Source organism: Hyla sarda, unplaced genomic scaffold, assembly GCF_029499605.1.
Source record: "Hyla sarda isolate aHylSar1 unplaced genomic scaffold, aHylSar1.hap1 scaffold_91, whole genome shotgun sequence".
NCBI classification, from domain to species: domain Eukaryota; kingdom Metazoa; phylum Chordata; class Amphibia; order Anura; family Hylidae; genus Hyla; species Hyla sarda.
In genome coordinates, this window is record NW_026610938.1 from 619,315 (window position 1) to 645,132 (window position 25,818).

General features: G+C 44.0%; 6 non-coding genes and 1 pseudogene across 6 annotated transcripts; all 7 read left to right on the top strand.

Annotated features, from left to right (window-relative positions):
• Positions 1 to 5,147: 5,147 nt before the first annotated feature.
• On the top strand, positions 5,148 to 5,333 carry LOC130349265 (U2 spliceosomal RNA). The gene has a single exon (XR_008886655.1). It is a non-coding gene; the product is annotated as a U2 spliceosomal RNA (small nuclear RNA).
• Positions 5,334 to 7,422: 2,089 nt separating this feature from the next.
• LOC130349203 (U2 spliceosomal RNA) lies at positions 7,423 to 7,613 on the top strand. The gene has a single exon (XR_008886599.1). It is a non-coding gene; the product is annotated as a U2 spliceosomal RNA (small nuclear RNA).
• A 7,174-nt stretch (positions 7,614 to 14,787) lies between these two features.
• Positions 14,788 to 14,988, top strand: LOC130349294 (U2 spliceosomal RNA; annotated as a pseudogene).
• Positions 14,989 to 17,070: 2,082 nt separating this feature from the next.
• On the top strand, positions 17,071 to 17,261 carry LOC130349205 (U2 spliceosomal RNA). The gene has a single exon (XR_008886600.1). It is a non-coding gene; the product is annotated as a U2 spliceosomal RNA (small nuclear RNA).
• A 2,068-nt stretch (positions 17,262 to 19,329) lies between these two features.
• On the top strand, positions 19,330 to 19,520 carry LOC130349206 (U2 spliceosomal RNA). Its single transcript, XR_008886601.1, has one exon. It is a non-coding gene; the product is annotated as a U2 spliceosomal RNA (small nuclear RNA).
• A 2,592-nt stretch (positions 19,521 to 22,112) lies between these two features.
• LOC130349207 (U2 spliceosomal RNA) lies at positions 22,113 to 22,303 on the top strand. The gene has a single exon (XR_008886602.1). It is a non-coding gene; the product is annotated as a U2 spliceosomal RNA (small nuclear RNA).
• A 2,083-nt stretch (positions 22,304 to 24,386) lies between these two features.
• LOC130349209 (U2 spliceosomal RNA) lies at positions 24,387 to 24,577 on the top strand. Its single transcript, XR_008886604.1, has one exon. It is a non-coding gene; the product is annotated as a U2 spliceosomal RNA (small nuclear RNA).
• Positions 24,578 to 25,818: the final 1,241 nt, after the last annotated feature.

Genomic DNA, 25,818 nt, shown 5'->3' on the forward strand with positions numbered 1-25,818 from the left:
GCGGAGGTGATTCTTCTTGACTACTTCCGCCTCAATAGGGAGGACATCCTGTGTCTAAATGACCAGGAAAGCCGTGGCCTGTATACCGTCACCTTCACGGCCACGGCGTGTTGCGATAACATCTATGCAACCTTGTCTGGTGCGGACCAGAGGGACGATCGACTCGACGGTCTTTCGTTCCAGTTCCTCTATGGTGAGGAACATATACCGTTGGTGGTGGCTATGCACAGCCCTCATGTGACCACGGAGGATATAGCCACTTTTCTTCGGCGATACTGCGAAGAGGTGCGATTCGCAAACAAAATCTTGAACTCCGTGCGGTTCTGGAACGGCAAGAGGAAGTTCTGGGTCAAGCTCCGTAAGGATCCCGGTGGTATTGGGGGTCTTTGCCATCCGCCCCCAAATTTTGCCATCGGGAGAGTTCGGGGCTTCCTGTTCTATCCTCAAATGCCTATGTATTGCCGAAATTGCTTGAGGTTTGGCCACACCCAGGAGACCTGCGGCGCGGAGCGTGTGATTCGCTGCAATAGGTGTGGCCAAGAAGGTCACATAGCCTCAAGATGTAGCCATACGATAAGGTGCAACCTCTGCGGAGAGGAAAATCACGATTTTAATTCCTGTCCCCATAAAGCAAAAACTACGATGGGTGGGTCAAGGCTGGGCCCACCCAAAGAGGGGACAGGACAAAAGACGTCCTTTTTTAAGATGCCCAAACCCCAGATGGCAGGTACTGATGGGTCCAGGCCCAAGACCTCTGGTGCTCCATCGGGGGGCCCACCGGTGGTAGTGCTAGGGGGAGGCCATGGGGATTCCACGAAGCCCGGGCGGGTGATCGAGTTTACTGCCCGGGAAATTGAAAGACGTCGATCGACTTCCTACCTGGCTCAAGAGCCCGCCGAAACTTCTGAAGGGGGCTCACCTGTGGCGGGTGGCAGCCGACGGGCCTCGGTGGGGGCAAAAGTGGACCCAAAATTGCAGCATAAGCCAGGTACTGGCTTGGCCCAGGGTCGCCCTGCTCCGGACGAAGAGGCCCCGGTGAAAGCCCGCCGGAAGGGGAGCCAGGTGGCCAGGTCTGAGCCCGGTCCTGTTACTCCGCCTATACAGGACAGGGCCAAGAAGACAAGTGGCGCCAAACCAGGGTTTGCTGCCCCGCCAGCAGTGGACCCGGTGGGTAAAACTGGCCATCGTCGATCGATGGGGAAGTTGGAGCAACAGTCCTCAGCAACGCTTGCTGGGGAACAAGCGATGAAAACTTCCCAAGGTAGCGGCAAAGGTTCCGGAAAAGAGGCCTCACAGGCCCCTGTGCAGCAGTTCCAGTCGTCAAATGATGAAAGAAGACGCAGATCCATCAGCCGGGGGCCAGAGATTACATCGAGTGAGAGCAACACAGAGGATATGGACAGCAGTGTGACATTTAAAAGACAAAGAGAAGAAGAAGAGGAAGACATTCAAAGGAAAGCGGCGTGCCGTAGTTCGGACGAGAGCGAGCTCAGGGTCGGGGCATCATCGATCTCAAGCTCCGACCCTCAGAACATCAAGGAGCTGATGACCCCGCAGGCGGGGGATGACGGTACGCAGCTTATTATTGACTTTGATTCTCCAAGCACGGACTCTCCATAAACTATGCCTATCCCTGTAAAAATTGCCTCACTCAATGTGAGGTCCTTAAAGAGCCCTGATCGCAGGGCTGCTTTATTTTCTTATCTAGAGACATGTGACTTTGACCTTTGCCTGCTACAAGAATGTGGAATCCCTAGTAAAATGGACTATAAAGACTTAAAAGAAGACTGGAAGCTGGGCCCATCCATATGGTCCGGTGCAAATGACTGTCGTTCTGTGGGTGTTGGGCTGCTCTGCCGAGGCCAGTCCTTTTCTATTCATACAGTAACTGAGATTGTGCCTGGCAGAGCTCTTTTAATTCATCTATATTTTAATGGACTTTTAATTCGTGTTTTAAATGTGTATGCCCCTCCTGATAAACAGGAGCGGGCAGAACTATTTGAAATTTTACCACTGTTTTGTGTTGGGTCTTCCCCCCTGCTGGTGGGAGGTGATTTTAACTGCATACGTGATGGGGAACACCGGCAGGGTGGGGATATTAATCGTAAAGACCGCACTTCTTACCTGCTTAAAAATTTTATTGATGATTTTAATTTGAAAGATTGCTGGAAGGATCTCTTGCCGGAGGACCCAGGCGCCACATGGTCCAATGGAAGAGTGAGCTCCAGAATCGATTTTATTTTTTCCTCTAGAGCTTTTAAACCCCTGAAATGCACGCTCGAGCAGAATATCTTCTCTGATCATAAGCTCCTCTTGGTGGGCCTGGAGCTAGAGGGGGAGCAAAAAGCAAAAAGGGGCCTCTGGAGATTAAACACCACACTCCTAGAGGACCCTGAGATAAAAGAGGAGTTTGTGCGGACCTACCAATGCTGGCAATCACAAAGAAAACCCCACGAGCCTATGCTGCACTGGTGGGAGGGCACCAAATCTAAAATCAGATTTTTTTTTATCAAAGCAGGTAAGAAGAAGGCAAAAATGGAAAAACAGTGGTTTTATGTTCTTAACATGCGTTTAAATGTACTTTTTAAATTGAAAGAAGCTGGTATGGATGTAGAAAATGATATTTTAAACCTTAAAACTGAAATAAAACATGCCATAGAAAAGAAAGGGAAACAAATCATTTTTAACTCACATGTGCAGCACCTGGAGGAGGGCGAGAAATGTTCCCGTTTCTTTTTTAAAAAAGTGATGAATAGGAGGGATATCATCCAAAACCTTGAGGGTGAATCCACTCCAAAAGGCATGTTAGATGCAGTTTTTAACTTCTACCAGCTTCTTTTTAATAAGAAAGATCTTAATCCATCCTTTTTAGAACATGTTCTTAATTCCCTTGATTTTAAGCTAGATGTTTTAGACCAGGAGGTTTTATCCCGTGATCTTAACTTAGATGAACTTTTATTTGTTTTTAAAAGTTTTTCTAGTGGGAAGGCCCCTGGGGAAGATGGTTTACCCATCGAATTTTATTTAGCTTTTTGGGATATTTTAAAGGATGATATGGTTTTATTGTATAAAGAAACTTTTATTGTTAATGAACTTCCCCCTTCCTGGAGGAGGGGGATTGTATCATTACTTTTTAAAAAGGGTGAAAAGGATATGCTAAAAAATTGGCGCCCCATCACACTTTTAAATGTCGATTATAAAGTTTTAGCCAAGTTATTAGCTGTCCGTTTTAAACCTTTTATTCATAAATTAATTCACCCAAATCAGGTTTGTGGGGTACCTGGAAGGTCTATAGCTGAATCCCTAAATATTTTAAGAGATGTTTTATGGTATTTTAAGGATAGAAATCAAACTGTAGCAATTTTATCCTTAGACTTTGAAAAAGCCTTTGATAGGGTCTCCCATGAATACCTGTTTTTAGTTCTTAAAAAGATGGCAGTGCCTGAAACGATTTTAAGCCGAATCATGCTTTTATACCGATCCTGTTTTAGTCAAGTCTCTGTTAATGGCTTTTTAACCAGCGGTGTTCCTCTTTTATCAGGTGTCAAACAGGGCTGCCCCCTGTCCCCACTCCTTTTTATTTGCGCAATCGAACCACTGATGGCCCTCCTCAGAAAAGACCGGGTAGTAAGAGGCGTACCGATACCTGGTGGAGGAGGGACCCATCTAAAGGTGTTGGGGTACATGGATGATGTCACCATACTGTGCCCGGACTCTCCATCCATGAGGGGGGCATTGAGGAACACCAGCTATTTCTGCGAGGTCTCTGGTTTTAAGCTAAACACAGATAAATGTGACTGTTTTTATATTGGCTCCTGGGATTCATCCATCACCCCAGGAGTCACAATGCAACAGGATCAAATTAAAGTTTTAGGTATTGTTTTTAACCAGGTCAATGATGGGAGCCCTAACTGGGATTCAGCTATAGCTAAGATGGAGAAGAAGATTTTAATGTGGAATCTTAGAAACCTTACCATGGAGGGGAAGATTTTAATAATAAAGATGGTTTTACTCCCTATTATGCTATACATTGCCATGGTATTTCCTCCATCTATTTTATACATTAAAAAAGTAACTAGAATTGTTTTTACTTTTTTATGGGGTTCAAAAATGGAGAAATTAAAGCGTGATTTTATGTACAAAAGTAAAGATAATGGCGGGAAAGATGTTCCTAACCTTTTTACTTTCTTTTACATAAAGTATTTCTGTTTCTGTTTTAAAATTATTAAATCCGATGGCATTTTTAGCTGCTTTTTAAGGTACGCTGCGGGCATGGTTTTTAAAAGATGGTTGCGCATCCCTCTGAACGCTCCGGTGCTTCTGTGTCCCCCAAAACATTATGTGGTGTTGGAAAAGACAGTCAGGCTCCTAGGTCTCCAAGATTTGGAGCCTGACATACTGGGGGACCAGAGAAAGGTATCAAAGGTCCTCAGGCGGAGTGAGGTTACCCTGGCAGTGTCCAATTTCACACAGGCAAGATCCAAAAAGGTATGGCGGAACGTGTACGGGAAGTTTCTGGCGAATGTACACAGGGATCTTGCCTGGGCAATCGTCCACCAGTGCCTCCCTACTCGTGAGTTTCAGCACAGGCGAGGACTGGTGGCGAGAGCCAAGTGCCCGAGAGATGGCTGCGGAGTGGACGAAACGGTGCTGCACATATTTTGGAACTGCCCTTTTGCACGGGAGCTTTGGAGGAAGGTAGGCCCACTTTTGAAGTGGGCCTGCGGCCTAAAAGATTTTAATCACGAATGTGTCTTTTACGGTCTTTTTAACTGCCCCAATTTTAAACAGCAGATGATCTGCTGGATGATTATTAATTGTTTTAAAAATGCCATCTGGAAAGTTAGGAACATCTTACTTTTTAAACATGATTTTATTGATGTTAAAAACTGTATAAAGCTGGCCCTGAGTGAGATGTACATCTATTACCTAAGAGACAAGAAACAGTTGGGGGCCAGCGAGGCAGCATCCATGTGGTGTCTGCCTCTATGGAACGAAATAACAGTATAATCAGTTTTTATGACATTTGTATAATGTTTTATCCTGCCATTTTTATTTTTTCTCCTTTTATTACTGGTTTTATTATTTGTATTTTAAAACTTTTGTGAACCTTTTATTATTTTGCATTTTAAATTTTGTATGGTTTCTTATTTATTCAATAAAATTTTGTTGAAACCTTATCTGTTCTTATCAGTTTAATATCTGATACGTCCCCTATCTGGGGACCATATATTAAATGGATTTTTGAGAACGGGGGCCGATTTCGAAGCTTGCTTCCGTCGCCCTATGCATTGTCCCGATATGGCAGTATCTTCGGGTACAGTGCACCACCCCCTTACAGGGTTAAAAAGAAAGATTCCTACTTTCATTGCTACCTGCTTGCTGGCTAGCCAGCTAGCCAGCCCTGTGGGCCTTGCTGCTGCTGCAGCCAAAAAACAAAAGGTGGTGCTGCTGCTGCTTCTGCTGCTTCTGCTTCTGCTTGTGTCTGGCCGCTGTTGGAGCGTCCAGGCACAGGACTTCTGCTGCTGCTGACTAAATGGCCTCCTTAATTGGATCATTTGAGTAGCCAGCACACCTGTGCAGGTAGGGCATGACATGATAGGCAGCTGCCTTGATAGCGGGTGGGTGCTGAATGTTCCTAATTGACAAAATAAGATTAATGCTTATGAAGAAATATAAAATCTCATCCCTTCCCCAATATCGCGCCACACCCCTACCCCTTAATTCCCTGGTTGAACTTGATGGACATATGTCTTTTTTCGACCGTACTAACTATGTAACTATGTAACATAACATGGGGGGGGGGGGGGTCTCCTGGCTGTTCACACAGGTGTGTCATTGCTGTACATTGACCATGCATTGCTTCTGTGGTATTGCAAAGGCAAAGACAAATGCTTCCAGCCATCCATTGCACTAATGGATTGGTCATCAGCTGGCTGTCTATGTCCCGCATCAATATAGACCAAAGTACAGAGGGTTAGGCTATGCTATTGTGCACCTACCTGATGCATCAGAAGGTGCGAGGCCCTTGCTAAATTCTGTGCACAGACTTTGAGATCTATACTTTAGACTGTATCTAAACCTGCTCCAACATGGACTGACATTCTGGCCTACTTTCAGCCGATGCGACTTGTCTGTCGCTGAACAGTCGCTTTTTATGTATTCAGCACCTATGTATAATGTTGTAAAAATGCTCTAGAAGCTAAAGTCGCAGAAATGTCACACATATTTGGCCTGCAACTTTCTGTGCGACAAATTCAGACAGGAAAAATCAGTATAAATCCTTAGAAAATTATCCCCCAGTGTCTCCATCTGCTGGCGGTATTGAATAAGCATTGCTGCACTGATGGGGTATGCATTAGACGAAAAAAAAGAAGAAAAAGAAGAATAATACGCCCAGAAAAGAGGCGAAAAGGAGAAAAACGTAAAAAAACGTGAAAAAAAAGTAAGAGGAAGAGAAGGGAAAAAAAGGTGGAAATGGGTTTAAAAGTGATTTCGGCGGAGAAATATATATATATATATATATATATATATATATATATATATATACGCGCACACACACACATATATATAAACGTATTCTCCGTTGAGATATTGCAGCCGCTGCTGTGTCCAGGCCCAGGAGCCTTAGCACTGTGCTGTGATGTCACTCAATACCACTGACATCACTAGGTGTAAACAACATCTCTCCTTTGCTGTGTATGTGACTATGGAGCTGTTTGGTGATGTCGTCTATTATGGCCTTCATAGAAGCAACAGGAGATTGTTGCATCCATCTAGAACCCTCAGAACTACAGTGCTATGATGTCACTCACTTCCACAGGCCTTGCAGAGTGTAAACAACAACAACCCAGCTTTGTTGTGTATGTAACCATAGGGATTTGTGATGTCACCTAGAACCTTCACAGCAGCGACAGCTTTATGAGGAGCATCAGCACTGCTCTGCCTGAGCAGAACCATCACCGCCATAGGTTGTCAAATAACCCGGGTTTAACCCACACAGGTAAGTCCAATGGGGTGCAGGCATGTCCTCTATGCTTACAGCTTCCCGTGGGTGTTGGTTTGATACCGTTTGGGGACAGCCAAGGAGGCATCTGCAGGCAACAAAGGTAGGTGTGTGCTTGTGTGTGTGTTTCCTATGCAGATCCTAAGCCCAGTGTCACATGCAAGTAGGAGGAGTAAGAAGGGTTCCTGGCAAATCCGGGTTATGGATTGCATTTAAAAAGGCCCCGTGGGAGTGCAATGGGCCCCTGTCTTGCTGCTTAGCAATAATGGTATGGGTTTAGGTTCTGCTGTGTGTACTGGTGGTTGACTGCCCCCCAGCCCAGAGTGTGCATGGAAAATTGTCTGGCAGCCTCCCTGACAGCAAGCAGTGATAGTGCCCATGAAGGGCACCTTGTTGGGCCCGCCCCTTTCACGGTTATCGCTTCTCGGCCTTTTGGCTAAGATCAAGTGTAGTATCTGTTCTTATCAGTTTAATATCTGATACGTCCCCTATCTGGGGACCATATATTAAATGGATTTTTGAGAACGGGGGCCGATTTCGAAGCTTGCTTCCGTCGCCCTATGCATTGACCCGATATGGCAGTATCTTCGGGTACAGTGCACCACCCCCTTACAGGGTTAAAAAGAAAGATTCCTACTTTCATTGCTACCTGCTTGCTGGCTAGCCAGCTAGCCAGCCCTGTGGGCCTTGCTGCTGCTGCAGCCAAAAAACAAAAGGTGGTGCTTCTGCTGCTTCTGCTTCTGCTTGTGTCTGGCCGCTGTTGGAGCGTCCAGGCACAGGACTTCTGCTGCTGCTGACTAAATGGCCTCCTTAATTGGATCATTTGAGTAGCCAGCACACCTGTGCAGGTAGGGCATGACATGATAGGCAGCTGCCTTGATAGCGGGTGGGTGCTGAATGTTCCTAATTGACAAAATAAGATTAATGCTTATGAAGAAATATAAAATCTCATCCCTTCCCCAATATCGCGCCACACCCCTACCCCTTAATTCCCTGGTTGAACTTGATGGACATATGTCTTTTTTCGACCGTACTAACTATGTAACTATGTAACATAACATGGGGGGGGGGGGGGGGTCTCCTGGCTGTTCACACAGGTGTGTCATTGCTGTACATTGACCATGCATTGCTTCTGTGGTATTGCAAAGGCAAAGACAAATGCTTCCAGCCATCCATTGCACTAATGGATTGGTCATCAGCTGGCTGTCTATGTCCCGCATCAATATAGACCAAAGTACAGAGGGTTAGGCTATGCTATTGTGCACCTACCTGATGCATCAGAAGGTGCGAGGCCCTTGCTAAATTCTGTGCACAGACTTTGAGATCTATACTTTAGACTGTATCTAAACCTGCTCCAACATGGACTGACATTCTGGCCTACTTTCAGCCGATGCGACTTGTCTGTCGCTGAACAGTCGCTTTTTATGTATTCAGCACCTATGTATAATGTTGTAAAAATGCTCTAGAAGCTAAAGTCGCAGAAATGTCACACATATTTGGCCTGCAACTTTCTGTGCGACAAATTCAGACAGGAAAAATCAGTATAAATCCTTAGAAAATTATCCCCCAGTGTCTCCATCTGCTGGCGGTATTGAATAAGCAGTGCTGCACTGATGGGGTATGCATTAGACGAAAAAAAAGAAGAAAAAGAAGAATAATACGCCCAGAAAAGAGGCGAAAAGGAGAAAAACGTAAAAAAACGTGAAAAAAAAGTAAGAGGAAGAGAAGGGAAAAAAAGGTGGAAATGGGTTTAAAAGTGATTTCGGCGGAGAAATATATATATATATATATATATATATATATATATATATATATATACGCGCACACACACACATATATATAAACGTATTCTCCGTTGAGATATTGCAGCCGCTGCTGTGTCCAGGCCCAGGAGCCTTAGCACTGTGCTGTGATGTCACTCAATACCACTGACATCACTAGGTGTAAACAACATCTCTCCTTTGCTGTGTATGTGACTATGGAGCTGTTTGGTGATGTCGTCTATTATGGCCTTCATAGAAGCAACAGGAGATTGTTGCATCCATCTAGAACCCTCAGAACTACAGTGCTATGATGTCACTCACTTCCACAGGCCTTGCAGAGTGTAAACAACAACAACCCAGCTTTGTTGTGTATGTAACCATAGGGATTTGTGATGTCACCTAGAACCTTCACAGCAGCGACAGCTTTATGAGGAGCATCAGCACTGCTCTGCCTGAGCAGAACCATCACCGCCATAGGTTGTCAAATAACCCGGGTTTAACCCACACAGGTAAGTCCAATGGGGTGCAGGCATGTCCTCTATGCTTACAGCTTCCCGTGGGTGTTGGTTTGATACCGTTTGGGGACAGCCAAGGAGGCATCTGCAGGCAACAAAGGTAGGTGTGTGCTTGTGTGTGTGTTTCCTATGCAGATCCTAAGCCCAGTGTCACATGCAAGTAGGAGGAGTAAGAAGGGTTCCTGGCAAATCCGGGTTATGGATTGCATTTAAAAAGGCCCCGTGGGAGTGCAATGGGCCCCTGTCTTGCTGCTTAGCAATAATGGTATGGGTTTAGGTTCTGCTGTGTGTACTGGTGGTTGACTGCCCCCCAGCCCAGAGTGTGCATGGAAAATTGTCTGGCAGCCTCCCTGACAGCAAGCAGTGATAGTGCCCATGAAGGGCACCTTGTTGGGCCCGCCCCTTTCACGGTTATCGCTTCTCGGCCTTTTGGCTAAGATCACGTGTGGATTTCTGTGCGTGGTTTGGGTTGAAAGGAGTGGTGATCGGGGCCCTCTTTACGGGGGGCCCTGGATTGTTGCTGAGCTGCGATCGTGGGTTTTACCTGCAAAAATGAGCGAGAAGGCGCGTGGACTTGAGGACACGGTGCGGATCTACGTTCCTGGCGAGCACCGGGGGACGATCGGACTTGACCAAATCGTTGTGGAGATTCTTCGCAAGCTTGATTACCTACAGGTATGGAATGTATTGGCTATACAGGATTTTCCTAGGCAAGGAATTTATGATATTACTTTTTGTGGTTCTGAGATTTGCCAGAGAGTCTATATGGATCTTGAAGAAATGAAGAGGAAAAGTGAGCCTGCTATAATGAAGAAGATTAAAGTGGAACCGTTATTTATGAATACAACAAAGGTAGTAATTGTCCACATGTATAATCCTAAGGTTTCTGATGAAATGGTTACAAACTTTTTGTTTCGGTATTGCGAGGAAGTGAAATTTATAGGAAGACTTAAGAACAAGTTTGGGTACTTTAATTGTAAGAGAAAGTTTATTGTAAAATTTAAAAAAGATGAAGGAATGCAAGATGGAAGGAAGAGCATACCACAGGTGTTTTCTATCGGAGGAGAGAGAGGTTTCTGCTTTTATGAAGGCCAGTTGCAATATTGTAGAAAGTGCCATGCCTATGGCCATGTGCAGGATTATTGCCCTGAGAAAGGAGAATGTTGCAGAAATTGTGGGAAAACTGGTCATGAAGCAAGTATTTGTACAGAGAAGAAGACATGTGATATCTGTGGAAGTGAGGAACATTTGGCAAGAGGCTGTGATATGTGGTATAAAAAGAAGAGAAGTTATGCTGATGCAGCTGGGAATAGAGGAGAACAAAGAGAAAAAGGGGGAGGGAGGTTTGTTCCTGGAGTTGGTGAGAGTGTGAGTGTTAATGTGGCACAGGTGGCTGAGGAAAGTTCTGTGATAGTGGAGCACATTAGCACTCAGGAGAGGTCAGGGGAGGAGGGTGTTTCCACTGCTGTGACTGGTGAGGAGACAGGTGTGGGAGGTGAATTTACCTTGGTGAAAAAGAAAAAAGCAAAAAAAGTGAAAGTGGTGGAGAAAATTGAGACAGTGTATGGTGATGTTCTTTCTAGTGAAGAGGCTATGGATGATATTGAATGTCCAAACCCAATTGTGGGGGAGGAGGAGGGAATGGAAGTTGTTGGGTCATCTCAGAGATCTCTAACACCTGGTCAGAGAGTTTCTCGCAGTAAGGAAGAAGAGGAGGAGGAAGATGAGGATGTGCAGGTTGTGAATAAAAGGTGTAAGACAGGGAGCTGTTCTGAGGATCAGGAAGCCCTTGTTCTTGGTAGTGATAATGAAATAGACAGGGACTCTAACATAGGGTCGCCTGATTGTTTTGCAAGTTTACATAGGAAAGTTGAAGGCCAAAATGTTAATTTCTAAGTTAAGATGGATTTTAAAGCATTTGGTTTTCTTTTCCTAGTTATTATGACTTTGGTTGTAACAACTATTAATGTAAGAAGTATTGAGTCTGAAATTAGGAGAGCTGCAATTTTTGATATTCTTGAGAATGTTAGAAGTGATGTGATATGTTTACAGGAGTGTGCAATAAAGTCAGCACCTTATGCAAATGAGTGGAAGTGTGGGCAGTCCTTCTGGTCCACATGTGCAGAAAACAAAAATGAAGGTGTTGGGATTTTATTGCGAAACAGGGACATTAAAGTTTTAAATTGCCAAACTTTAGTACCTGGTCGTTGTATGGTTTTAATTTTTGAGGTTTTGGGCCAGAGGATGAGAATTTTTAATGTGTATGCTCCAGCAGAAAAACAAGCACGTTTGTCTTTTTTAGAGTCCCTTAAGTTTTTTATCCCTGGTCGTGAAGATACTATTATTGTTGGCGATTTTAACTGCATTAGATCCGTCAATGATCGTGAGAGCTCTGCTGAGGTTAGAACTGATATTACTTCCAATGTTTTAAATCAAATTATTCAAGACTTGCATTTTACTGATGTTGGACTGATGGTTAGCACTGATGAAAGATATACGTACATATCAGATAGTGGCCGCTGTAAATCCCGGATCGATTACATCCTGGTCTCTGATGGGATTAAGGTGGTCCGGTGCAATCAAATGATGTCAACTTTCTCAGACCACAAGATGGTGTCGGCTGAGATAAGTGTCACAGAGTCCCTTCATTTTGGGAGGGGGCTCTGGAAATTAAATGTAAGTCTATTGGAAGATGAGGAAGTAATGGCTGGTTTTAATCATGTGTTTTTATCCTGTGTTTCTAAACAACCTGATTTTAGTAATGTCTTAGTGTGGTGGGAATGGGCTAAAGGAGAGTTTTCTAATTTCTTTAAGATGTTTTGCATAAAGAGAGCACAAGAGAAGAGGAGGAGTGATGAAAGGCTTGTATCCCGGTTAGAGACTCTCTATAAGTTTAAACGTGTTGGTGTGGAGGTGGAGGATGAGATTGTTAAGGTGAAGGGGGAGATGAAAAAAAGGTTGTTGGAAAAGGGAAGGAATATTGTATATAAGTCTAAAGTGCAGCACCTAGAAGAAAATGAGCAGTGTACACGGTATTTCTTTAAAAAATGTTTTAATGCTAAAGGTGTTTTTAAATCTGTTTTTACCCCTACGGGGGAAGTTTTTGGAGAGGAGATGGTGAAGGAGATTGGCAGATTTTATGAGACACTCTTTAGTAATAAGAGCAGAGCCAGTGAGACGGAGATGAATGATTATTGTAATATTTTGGAGAATAATGTTCCTGTTGAAAAAGTAGATTTTTTGATTGATGATGTTAGTGAAGGGGAGATCAAGCAGGCCCTGGATAAGATGGCCAAAGGGAAGACACCAGGCTGTGATGGTCTCCCCGCTGAGTTTTATTCCGCGTTCTGGAATATTTTAAGTAAAGAGTTTACACGGGTGGTGCAATATGTTTTTAACTCAGGTGTTTTAGCTGAATCTATGAAGAAAGGGGTCATAACATTAATTCATAAAAAAGGTGATGGCAGAGATCTTAAAAATTGGAGACCTATAACTTTATTAAATTGTGACTACAAGATAATTGCTAAGATTGTGGCTAATAGACTGAGTGATGTAGTGGACCACCTTGTGGGAGAATACCAAGTTTGTGCAGTACCGAAAAGAAAAATAACAGATAATTTATTGCTTTTAAGAGACTCTATTTATTACAGTAACTTTAACAAGAATGCACTGTTTGTTGAGTCCATAGATTTCGAAAAGGCTTATGATAAGGTTGCACATGATTTTATGTTCATTGCTTTAAAACACTTAGGTATTCCAGAAAAGTTATTATCTGTTATTATGAGTTTTTATCATGGGGTGACAAGTCAGATTTTAGTAAATGGGCATGTGGGGCCTGCTTTTAATGTCTTGTCTGGAGTCAGACAGGGATGCCCACTCTCCCCAATTCTGTTTATATGCGTTATAGAGGGCCTGTTGAAGAATGTGCAGAAAGATAAATGTGTGAGTGGTGTTTTTATTCCAGGTAGTGATGGTAGTAAGTTAAAGGTTTTAAGTTATATGGACGATGTGGTTTTTACTTGTACATCCCAAGCAGATCTCAACAGAGTAAATTTGCATGTGAGGATTTTTTGTTGTGTGGCTGGGATGAATGTGAACTGGGGGAAGTGCCAATTATGCAGTTTTGGGAACCAAGAGAATATAGTAGTGGATGGTGTTAAGGAAAAAGAAGACATTGAAGTGCTAGGAGTGATATTTGATAAAGACCTCAAAGGAAAGAAAAGTTATGAGACTTTGGACAGTAAAATTGAGAAGAAGCTATCCTTCTGGAGGTTAAGGAACTTGTCACTTAAAGGGAAAGTTCTTATCATTAAGTCTGTAATCCTACCGCTTCTCTTGTATACGGCTATGGTGCTTCCTCCAGGGAAGTTATGGACTAGGAGAGTCACAAGGAAGCTTTTTGTGTTCTTCTGGGGGTCTAAGATGGAGAAAATGAGAAGAGAAGAAGTGATGAAGAGTATGAATTTGGGCGGATATAACTTTCCAAACATTGATCTGTTTTTAAAGGTGCACTATTTTCTTTTAATTTTTAAATTGATACAGTGCAATAATAGGGCGGCAGACATGAGTAAATACCTTGCAGGATGGTTGTTTTCCAAATGGGGCTGGTGTGAGAGGGATTTGAGGAGACCCATAGCACATGTGATACCTACCTTCTATGTGCTCCTCAGGTCTTTCAATGATCAATTTGGTTTGAGCTCTTTAGGTGAACCTGATAAAAAGAAAATAGAACAAGAAATAAGGAAAAATGAGAGATTATATGAAGTACCATTCTGCACTAATGCTCAGTCTGTGAAGATTTGGAAGTTTTTTAAAGTTATTGGACTATCAAACAGACAAAAAGACGTTAGTTGGATGTCCTTTCATGGCTGCCTCCCAACCCGATCTTTTTTAAATGGAAGAGGTTTGAGAATAAGTGACAGATGCCCAAGAGAGGGTTGTGGAGGTAGAGAAGACTTAGTGCACCTTTATTGGGACTGTTTTTATGCAAAAGAATTTTTTATGTTTTTAAAGAAGTTTTTAATCCAACTCACTGGATATAACAGTTTTTCTTTTGAGAAAGTTTTTATTGGTCAAGATCTTAGTAAAAAGGAAGATACACGTACTAATTGGATTCTTTTTTCTGTTTTTAAAGAGGTTTTATGGGACTCACGCAATTTGCTTGTTTTTAAAAATGTTGTTATTTCTCCGAGGGAATTGAAAAGATTGTTTTTAGGAAGGATTTTTACTATCTTTCTACTGGACAAAAAGAGAATTGGTGAAGAAGAAGCGGAGAAAATCTGGATGCATACACGATGGAAAAATTTGTAAGAAGTACGTAAAGGAGAAAGCTGTAAGTTTTTGACCAATTTCTGTGATTGTTTTTGACATGTTTTTTTGTTTTGTTGTTTGGTCACTTTTTCTTGGCACTCGGTTCCCTTAGTTAGTTTTTTCCGTATGATGTTTTTTCAGATATTGTTTTAAGTGACGAGTCTTGGTAGGTGACCTGATGATCGTCCAAACAATAGTCTGTAACTGAGGAAAAAAAAAAAAAAAAAAAAAAAAAAAAAAATCTGTTCTTATCAGTTTAATATCTGATACGTCCCCTATCTGGGGACCATATATTAAATGGATTTTTGAGAACGGGGGCCGATTTCGAAGCTTGCTTCCGTCGCCCTATGCATTGACCCGATATGGCAGTATCTTCGGGTACAGTGCACCACCCCCTTACAGGGTTAAAAAGAAAGATTCCTACTTTCATTGCTACCTGCTTGCTGGCTAGCCAGCTAGCCAGCCCTGTGGGCCTTGCTGCTGCTGCAGCCAAAAAACAAAAGGTGGTGCTTCTGCTGCTTCTGCTTCTGCTTGTGTCTGGCCGCTGTTGGAGCGTCCAGGCACAGTACTTCTGCTGCTGCTGACTAAATGGCCTCCTTAATTGGATCATTTGAGTAGCCAGCACACCTGTGCAGGTAGGGCATGACATGATAGGCAGCTGCCTTGATAGCGGGTGGGTGCTGAATGTTCCTAATTGACAAAATAAGATTAATGCTTATGAAGAAATATAAAATCTCATCCCTTCCCCAATATCGCGCCACACCCCTACCCCTTAATTCCCTGGTTGAACTTGATGGACATATGTCTTTTTTCGAGCGTACTAACTATGTAACTATGTAACATAACATGGGGGGGGGGGGGGTCTCCTGGCTGTTCACACAGGTGTGTCATTGCTGTACATTGACCATGCATTGCTTCTGTGGTATTGCAAAGGCAAAGACAAATGCTTCCAGCCATCCATTGCACTAATGGATTGGTCATCAGCTGGCTGTCTATGTCCCGCATCAATATAGACCAAAGTACAGAGGGTTAGGCTATGCTATTGTGCACCTACCTGATGCATCAGAAGGTGCGAGGCCCTTGCTAAATTCTGTGCACAGACTTTGAGATCTATACTTTAGACTGTATCTAAACCTGCTCCAACATGGACTGACATTCTGGCCTACTTTCAGCCGATGCGACTTGTCTGTCGCTGAACAGTCGCTTTTTATGTATTCAGCACCTATGTATAATGTTGTAAAAATGCTCTAGAAGCTAAAGTCGCAGAAATGTCACACATATTTGGCCTGCAACTTTCTGTGCGACAAATTCAGACAGGAAAAATCAGTATAAATCCTTAGAAAATTATCCCCCAGTGTCTCCATCTGCTGGCGGTATTGAATAAGCATTGCTGCACTGATGGGGTATGCATTAGACGAAAAAAAAGAAGAAAAAGAAGAATAATACGCCCAGAAAAGAGGCGAAAAGGAGAAAAACGTAAAAAAACGTGAAAAAAAAGTAAGAGGAAGAGAAGGGAAAAAAAGGTGGAAATGGGTTTAAAAGTGATTTCGGCGGAGAAATATATATATATATATATATATATATATATATATATATATATATACGCGCACACACACACATATATATAAACGTATTCTCCGTTGAGATATTGCAGCCGCTGCTGTGTCCAGGCCCAGGAGCCTTAGCACTGTGCTGTGATGTCACTCAATACCACTGACATCACTAGGTGTAAACAACATCTCTCCTTTGCTGTGTATGTGACTATGGAGCTGTTTGGTGATGTCGTCTATTATGGCCTTCATAGAAGCAACAGGAGATTGTTGCATCCATCTAGAACCCTCAGAACTACAGTGCTATGATGTCACTCACTTCCACAGGCCTTGCAGAGTGTAAACAACAACAACCCAGCTTTGTTGTGTATGTAACCATAGGGATTTGTGATGTCACCTAGAACCTTCACAGCAGCGACAGCTTTATGAGGAGCATCAGCACTGCTCTGCCTGAGCAGAACCATCACCGCCATAGGTTGTCAAATAACCCGGGTTTAACCCACACAGGTAAGTCCAATGGGGTGCAGGCATGTCCTCTATGCTTACAGCTTCCCGTGGGTGTTGGTTTGATACCGTTTGGGGACAGCCAAGGAGGCATCTGCAGGCAACAAAGGTAGGTGTGTGCTTGTGTGTGTGTTTCCTATGCAGATCCTAAGCCCAGTGTCACATGCAAGTAGGAGGAGTAAGAAGGGTTCCTGGCAAATCCGGGTTATGGATTGCATTTAAAAAGGCCCCGTGGGAGTGCAATGGGCCCCTGTCTTGCTGCTTAGCAATAATGGTATGGGTTTAGGTTCTGCTGTGTGTACTGGTGGTTGACTGCCCCCCAGCCCAGAGTGTGCATGGAAAATTGTCTGGCAGCCTCCCTGACAGCAAGCAGTGATAGTGCCCATGAAGGGCACCTTGTTGGGCCCGCCCCTTTCACGGTTATCGCTTCTCGGCCTTTTGGCTAAGATCAAGTGTAGTATCTGTTCTTATCAGTTTAATATCTGATACGTCCCCTATCTGGGGACCATATATTAAATGGATTTTTGAGAACGGGGGCCGATTTCGAAGCTTGCTTCCGTCGCCCTATGCATTGACCCGATATGGCAGTATCTTCGGGTACAGTGCACCACCCCCTTACAGGGTTAAAAAGAAAGATTCCTACTTTCATTGCTACCTGCTTGCTGGCTAGCCAGCTAGCCAGCCCTGTGGGCCTTGCTGCTGCTGCAGCCAAAAAACAAAAGGTGGTGCTTCTGCTGCTTCTGCTTGTGTCTGGCCGCTGTTGGAGCGTCCAGGCACAGGACTTCTGCTGCTGCTGACTAAATGGCCTCCTTAATTGGATCATTTGAGTAGCCAGCACACCTGTGCAGGTAGGGCATGACATGATAGGCAGCTGCCTTGATAGCGGGTGGGTGCTTAATGTTCCTAATTGACAAAATAAGATTAATGCTTATGAAGAAATATAAAATCTCATCCCTTCCCCAATATCGTGCCACACCCCTACCCCTTAATTCCCTGGTTGAACTTGATGGACATATGTCTTTTTTCGACCGTACTAACTATGTAACTATGTAACATAACATGGGGGGGGGGGGGGTCTCCTGGCTGTTCACACAGGTGTGTCATTGCTGTACATTGACCATGCATTGCTTCTGTGGTATTGCAAAGGCAAAGACAAATGCTTCCAGCCATCCATTGCACTAATGGATTGGTCATCAGCTGGCTGTCTATGTCCCGCATCAATATAGACCAAAGTACAGAGGGTTAGGCTATGCTATTGTGCACCTACCTGATGCATCAGAAGGTGCGAGGCCCTTGCTAAATTCTGTGCACAGACTTTGAGATCTATACTTTAGACTGTATCTAAACCTGCTCCAACATGGACTGACATTCTGGCCTACTTTCAGCCGATGCGACTTGTCTGTCGCTGAACAGTCGCTTTTTATGTATTCAGCACCTATGTATAATGTTGTAAAAATGCTCTAGAAGCTAAAGTCGCAGAAATGTCACACATATTTGGCCTGCAACTTTCTGTGCGACAAATTCAGACAGGAAAAATCAGTATAAATCCTTAGAAAATTACCCCCCAGTGTCTCCATCTGCTGGCGGTATTGAATAAGCATTGCTGCACTGATGGGGTATGCATTAGACGAAAAAAAAGAAGAAAAAGAAGAATAATACGCCCAGAAAAGAGGCGAAAAGGAGAAAAACGTAAAAAAACGTGAAAAAAAAGTAAGAGGAAGAGAAGGGAAAAAAAGGTGGAAATGGGTTTAAAAGTGATTTCGGCGGAGAAATATATATATATATATATATATATATATATATATATACGCGCACACACACACATATATATAAACGTATTCTCCGTTGAGATATTGCAGCCGCTGCTGTGTCCAGGCCCAGGAGCCTTAGCACTGTGCTGTGATGTCACTCAATACCACTGACATCACTAGGTGTAAACAACATCTCTCCTTTGCTGTGTATGTGACTATGGAGCTGTTTGGTGATGTCGTCTATTATGGCCTTCATAGAAGCAACAGGAGATTGTTGCATCCATCTAGAACCCTCAGAACTACAGTGCTATGATGTCACTCACTTCCACAGGCCTTGCAGAGTGTAAACAACAACAACCCAGCTTTGTTGTGTATGTAACCATAGGGATTTGTGATGTCACCTAGAACCTTCACAGCAGCGACAGCTTTATGAGGAGCATCAGCACTGCTCTGCCTGAGCAGAACCATCACCGCCATAGGTTGTCAAATAACCCGGGTTTAACCCACACAGGTAAGTCCAATGGGGTGCAGGCATGTCCTCTATGCTTACAGCTTCCCGTGGGTGTTGGTTTGATACCGTTTGGGGACAGCCAAGGAGGCATCTGCAGGCAACAAAGGTAGGTGTGTGCTTGTGTGTGTGTTTCCTATGCAGATCCTAAGCCCAGTGTCACATGCAAGTAGGAGGAGTAAGAAGGGTTCCTGGCAAATCCGGGTTATGGATTGCATTTAAAAAGGCCCCGTGGGAGTGCAATGGGCCCCTGTCTTGCTGCTTAGCAATAATGGTATGGGTTTAGGTTCTGCTGTGTGTACTGGTGGTTGACTGCCCCCCAGCCCAGAGTGTGCATGGAAAATTGTCTGGCAGCCTCCCTGACAGCAAGCAGTGATAGTGCCCATGAAGGGCACCTTGTTGGGCCCGCCCCTTTCACGGTTATCGCTTCTCGGCCTTTTGGCTAAGATCAAGTGTAGTATCTGTTCTTATCAGTTTAATATCTGATACGTCCCCTATCTGGGGACCATATATTAAATGGATTTTTGAGAACGGGGGCCGATTTCGAAGCTTGCTTCCGTCGCCCTATGCATTGACCCGATATGGCAGTATCTTCGGGTACAGTGCACCACCCCCTTACAGGGTTAAAAAGAAAGATTCCTACTTTCATTGCTACCTGCTTGCTGGCTAGTAGTGTTGAGCGGCATAGGCCATATTCGAATTCGCGAATATTCGCGAATATATGGACGAATATTCGTCATATATTCGCGAATATTCGCATATTCGTTATATTCCCGTTTTATTTTCGCATATGCGAACATTCGCGTATGCGAAAACTATCATATGTGCATATTAGCATATACAAAATTAACATACGTGAAAATTCGCATATGTGAAAATTCGCATGTGCTAATTTTCGCATATGCGAATTTTCGCGCGCCAGTCTCACACAGTAGTATTAGAGCCTTCTTTACACCACACAAGCTGGAAGCAGAGAGGGATGATCACTGTGATGTGTACTGTGAAAAAAAAAAAAAAAAAAAAAAAAAAAAAAACGAATATTCGTAATTACGAATATATAGCGCTATATTCGCGAAATTCGCGAATTCGCGAATATGCGATATTCGCGAATAATATTCGAATTGCGAATATTCGTGAGCAACACTACTGGCTAGCCAGCTAGCCAGCCCTGTGGGCCTTGCTGCTGCTGCAGCCAAAAAACAAAAGGTGGTGCTGCTGCTGCTTCTGCTGCTTCTGCTTCTGCTTGTGTCTGGCCGCTGTTGGAGCGTCCAGGCACAGGACTTCTGCTGCTGCTGACTAAATGGCCTCCTTAATTGGATCATTTGAGTAGCCAGCACACCTGTGCAGGTAGGGCATGACATGATAGGCAGCTGCCTTGATAGCGGGTGGGTGCTGAATGTTCCTAATTGACAAAATAAGATTAATGCTTATGAAGAAATATAAAATCTCATCCCTTCCCCAATATCGCGCCACACCCCTACCCCTTAATTCCCTGGTTGAACTTGATGGACATATGTCTTTTTTCGACCGTACTAACTATGTAACTATGTAACATAACATGGGGGGGGGGGGGGGGGGGGGTCTCCTGGCTGTTCACACAGGTGTGTCATTGCTGTACATTGACCATGCATTGCTTCTGTGGTATTGCAAAGGCAAAGACAAATGCTTCCAGCCATCCATTGCACTAATGGATTGGTCATCAGCTGGCTGTCTATGTCCCGCATCAATATAGACCAAAGTACAGAGGGTTAGGCTATGCTATTGTGCACCTACCTGATGCATCAGAAGGTGCGAGGCCCTTGCTAAATTCTGTGCACAGACTTTGAGATCTATACTTTAGACTGTATCTAAACCTGCTCCAACATGGACTGACATTCTGGCCTACTTTCAGCCGATGCGACTTGTCTGTCGCTGAACAGTCGCTTTTTATGTATTCAGCACCTATGTATAATGTTGTAAAAATGCTCTAGAAGCTAAAGTCGCAGAAATGTCACACATATTTGGCCTGCAACTTTCTGTGCGACAAATTCAGACAGGAAAAATCAGTATAAATCCTTAGAAAATTATCCCCCAGTGTCTCCATCTGCTGGCGGTATTGAATAAGCATTGCTGCACTGATGGGGTATGCATTAGACGAAAAAAAAGAAGAAAAAGAAGAATAATACGCCCAGAAAAGAGGCGAAAAGGAGAAAAACGTAAAAAAACGTGAAAAAAAAGTAAGAGGAAGAGAAGGGAAAAAAAGGTGGAAATGGGTATGAAAGTGATTTCGGCGGAGAAATATATATATATATATATATATATATATATATATATATATATATATATATATATACGCGCACACACACACATATATATAAACGTATTCTCCGTTGAGATATTGCAGCCGCTGCTGTGTCCAGGCCCAGGAGCCTTAGCACTGTGCTGTGATGTCACTCAATACCACTGACATCACTAGGTGTAAACAACATCTCTCCTTTGCTGTGTATGTGACTATGGAGCTGTTTGGTGATGTCGTCTATTATGGCCTTCATAGAAGCAACAGGAGATTGTTGCATCCATCTAGAACCCTCAGAACTACAGTGCTATGATGTCACTCACTTCCACAGGCCTTGCAGAGTGTAAACAACAACAACCCAGCTTTGTTGTGTATGTAACCATAGGGATTTGTGATGTCACCTAGAACCTTCACAGCAGCGACAGCTTTATGAGGAGCATCAGCACTGCTCTGCCTGAGCAGAACCATCACCGCCATAGGTTGTCAAATAACCCGGGTTTAACCCACACAGGTAAGTCCAATGGGGTGCAGGCATGTCCTCTATGCTTACAGCTTCCCGTGGGTGTTGGTTTGATACCGTTTGGGGACAGCCAAGGAGGCATCTGCAGGCAACAAAGGTAGGTGTGTGCTTGTGTGTGTGTTTCCTATGCAGATCCTAAGCCCAGTGTCACATGCAAGTAGGAGGAGTAAGAAGGGTTCCTGGCAAATCCGGGTTATGGATTGCATTTAAAAAGGCCCCGTGGGAGTGCAATGGGCCCCTGTCTTGCTGCTTAGCAATAATGGTATGGGTTTAGGTTCTGCTGTGTGTACTGGTGGTTGACTGCCCCCCAGCCCAGAGTGTGCATGGAAAATTGTCTGGCAGCCTCCCTGACAGCAAGCAGTGATAGTGCCCATGAAGGGCACCTTGTTGGGCCCGCCCCTTTCACGGTTATCGCTTCTCGGCCTTTTGGCTAAGATCAAGTGTAGTATCTGTTCTTATCAGTTTAATATCTGATACGTCCCCTATCTGGGGACCATATATTAAATGGATTTTTGAGAACGGGGGCCGATTTCGAAGCTTGCTTCCGTCGCCCTATGCATTGACCCGATATGGCAGTATCTTCGGGTACAGTGCACCACCCCCTTACAGGGTTAAAAAGAAAGATTCCTACTTTCATTGCTACCTGCTTGCTGGCTAGCCAGCTAGCCAGCCCTGTGGGCCTTGCTGCTGCTGCAGCCAAAAAACAAAAGGTGGTGCTTCTGCTGCTTCTGCTTCTGCTTGTGTCTGGCCGCTGTTGGAGCGTCCAGGCACAGGACTTCTGCTGCTGCTGACTAAATGGCCTCCTTAATTGGATCATTTGAGTAGCCAGCACACCTGTGCAGGTAGGGCATGACATGATAGGCAGCTGCCTTGATAGCGGGTGGGTGCTGAATGTTCCTAATTGACAAAATAAGATTAATGCTTATGAAGAAATATAAAATCTCATCCCTTCCCCAATATCGCGCCACACCCCTACCCCTTAATTCCCTGGTTGAACTTGATGGACATATGTCTTTTTTCGACCGTACTAACTATGTAACTATGTAACATAACATGGGGGGGGGGGGGGGGGTCTCCTGGCTGTTCACACAGGTGTGTCATTGCTGTACATTGACCATGCATTGCTTCTGTGGTATTGCAAAGGCAAAGACAAATGCTTCCAGCCATCCATTGCACTAATGGATTGGTCATCAGCTGGCTGTCTATGTCCCGCATCAATATAGACCAAAGTACAGAGGGTTAGGCTATGCTATTGTGCACCTACCTGATGCATCAGAAGGTGCGAGGCCCTTGCTAAATTCTGTGCACAGACTTTGAGATCTATACTTTAGACTGTATCTAAACCTGCTCCAACATGGACTGACATTCTGGCCTACTTTCAGCCGATGCGACTTGTCTGTCGCTGAACAGTCGCTTTTTATGTATTCAGCACCTATGTATAATGTTGTAAAAATGCTCTAGAAGCTAAAGTCGCAGAAATGTCACACATATTTGGCCTGCAACTTTCTGTGCGACAAATTCAGACAGGAAAAATCAGTATAAATCCTTAGAAAATTATCCCCCAGTGTCTCCATCTGCTGGCGGTATTGAATAAGCATTGCTGCACTGATGGGGTATGCATTAGACGAAAAAAAAGAAGAAAAAGAAGAATAATACGCCCAGAAAAGAGGCGAAAAGGAGAAAAACGTAAAAAAACTTGAAAAAAAAGTAAGAGGAAGAGAAGGGAAAAAAAGGTGGAAATGGGTTTAAAAGTGATTTCGGCGGAGAAATATATATATATATATATATATATATATATATATATATATATACGCGCACACACACACATATATATAAACGTATTCTCCGTTGAGATATTGCAGCCGCTGCTGTGTCCAGGCCCAGGAGCCTTAGCACTGTGCTGTGATGTCACTCAATACCACTGACATCACTAGGTGTAAACAACATCTCTCCTTTGCTGTGTATGTGACTATGGAGCTGTTTGGTGATGTCGTCTATTATGGCCTTCATAGAAGCAACAGGAGATTGTTGCATCCATCTAGAACCCTCAGAACTACAGTGCTATGATGTCACTCACTTCCACAGGCCTTGCAGAGTGTAAACAACAACAACCCAGCTTTGTTGTGTATGTAACCATAGGGATTTGTGATGTCACCTAGAACCTTCACAGCAGCGACAGCTTTATGAGGAGCATCAGCACTGCTCTGCCTGAGCAGAACCATCACCGCCATAGGTTGTCAAATAACCCGGGTTTAACCCACACAGGTAAGTCCAATGGGGTGCAGGCATGTCCTCTATGCTTACAGCTTCCCGTGGGTGTTGGTTTGATACCGTTTGGGGACAGCCAAGGAGGCATCTGCAGGCAACAAAGGTAGGTGTGTGCTTGTGTGTGTGTTTCCTATGCAGATCCTAAGCCCAGTGTCACATGCAAGTAGGAGGAGTAAGAAGGGTTCCTGGCAAATCCGGGTTATGGATTGCATTTAAAAAGGCCCCGTGGGAGTGCAATGGGCCCCTGTCTTGCTGCTTAGCAATAATGGTATGGGTTTAGGTTCTGCTGTGTGTACTGGTGGTTGACTGCCCCCCAGCCCAGAGTGTGCATGGAAAATTGTCTGGCAGCCTCCCTGACAGCAAGCAGTGATAGTGCCCATGAAGGGCACCTTGTTGGGCCCGCCCCTTTCACGGTTATCGCTTCTCGGCCTTTTGGCTAAGATCAAGTGTAGTATCTGTTCTTATCAGTTTAATATCTGATACGTCCCCTATCTGGGGACCATATATTAAATGGATTTTTGAGAACGGGGGCCGATTTCGAAGCTTGCTTCCGTCGCCCTATGCATTGACCCGATATGGCAGTATCTTCGGGTACAGTGCACCACCCCCTTACAGGGTTAAAAAGAAAGATTCCTACTTTCATTGCTACCTGCTTGCTGGCTAGCCAGCTAGCCAGCCCTGTGGGCCTTGCTGCTGCTGCAGCCAAAAAACAAAAGGTGGTGCTGCTGCTGCTTCTGCTGCTTCTGCTTCTGCTTGTGTCTGGCCGCTGTTGGAGCGTCCAGGCACAGGACTTCTGCTGCTGCTGACTAAATGGCCTCCTTAATTGGATCATTTGAGTAGCCAGCACACCTGTGCAGGTAGGGCATGACATGATAGGCAGCTGCCTTGATAGCGGGTGGGTGCTGAATGTTCCTAATTGACAAAATAAGATTAATGCTTATGAAGAAATATAAAATCTCATCCCTTCCCCAATATCGCGCCACACCCCTACCCCTTAATTCCCTGGTTGAACTTGATGGACATATGTCTTTTTTCGACCGTACTAACTATGTAACTATGTAACATAACATGGGGGGGGGGGGGGTCTCCTGGCTGTTCACACAGGTGTGTCATTGCTGTACATTGACCATGCATTGCTTCTGTGGTATTGCAAAGGCAAAGACAAATGCTTCCAGCCATCCATTGCACTAATGGATTGGTCATCAGCTGGCTGTCTATGTCCCGCATCAATATAGACCAAAGTACAGAGGGTTAGGCTATGCTATTGTGCACCTACCTGATGCATCAGAAGGTGCGAGGCCCTTGCTAAATTCTGTGCACAGACTTTGAGATCTATACTTTAGACTGTATCTAAACCTGCTCCAACATGGACTGACATTCTGGCCTACTTTCAGCCGATGCGACTTGTCTGTCGCTGAACAGTCGCTTTTTATGTATTCAGCACCTATGTATAATGTTGTAAAAATGCTCTAGAAGCTAAAGTCGCAGAAATGTCACACATATTTGGCCTGCAACTTTCTGTGCGACAAATTCAGACAGGAAAAATCAGTATAAATCCTTAGAAAATTATCCCCCAGTGTCTCCATCTGCTGGCGGTATTGAATAAGCATTGCTGCACTGATGGGGTATGCATTAGACGAAAAAAAAGAAGAAAAAGAAGAATAATACGCCCAGAAAAGAGGCGAAAAGCAGAAAAACGTAAAAAAACGTGAAAAAAAAGTAAGAGGAAGAGAAGGGAAAAAAAGGTGGAAATGGGTTTAAAAGTGATTTCGGCGGAGAAATATATATATATATATATATATATATATATATATATATATACGCGCACACACACACATATATATAAAC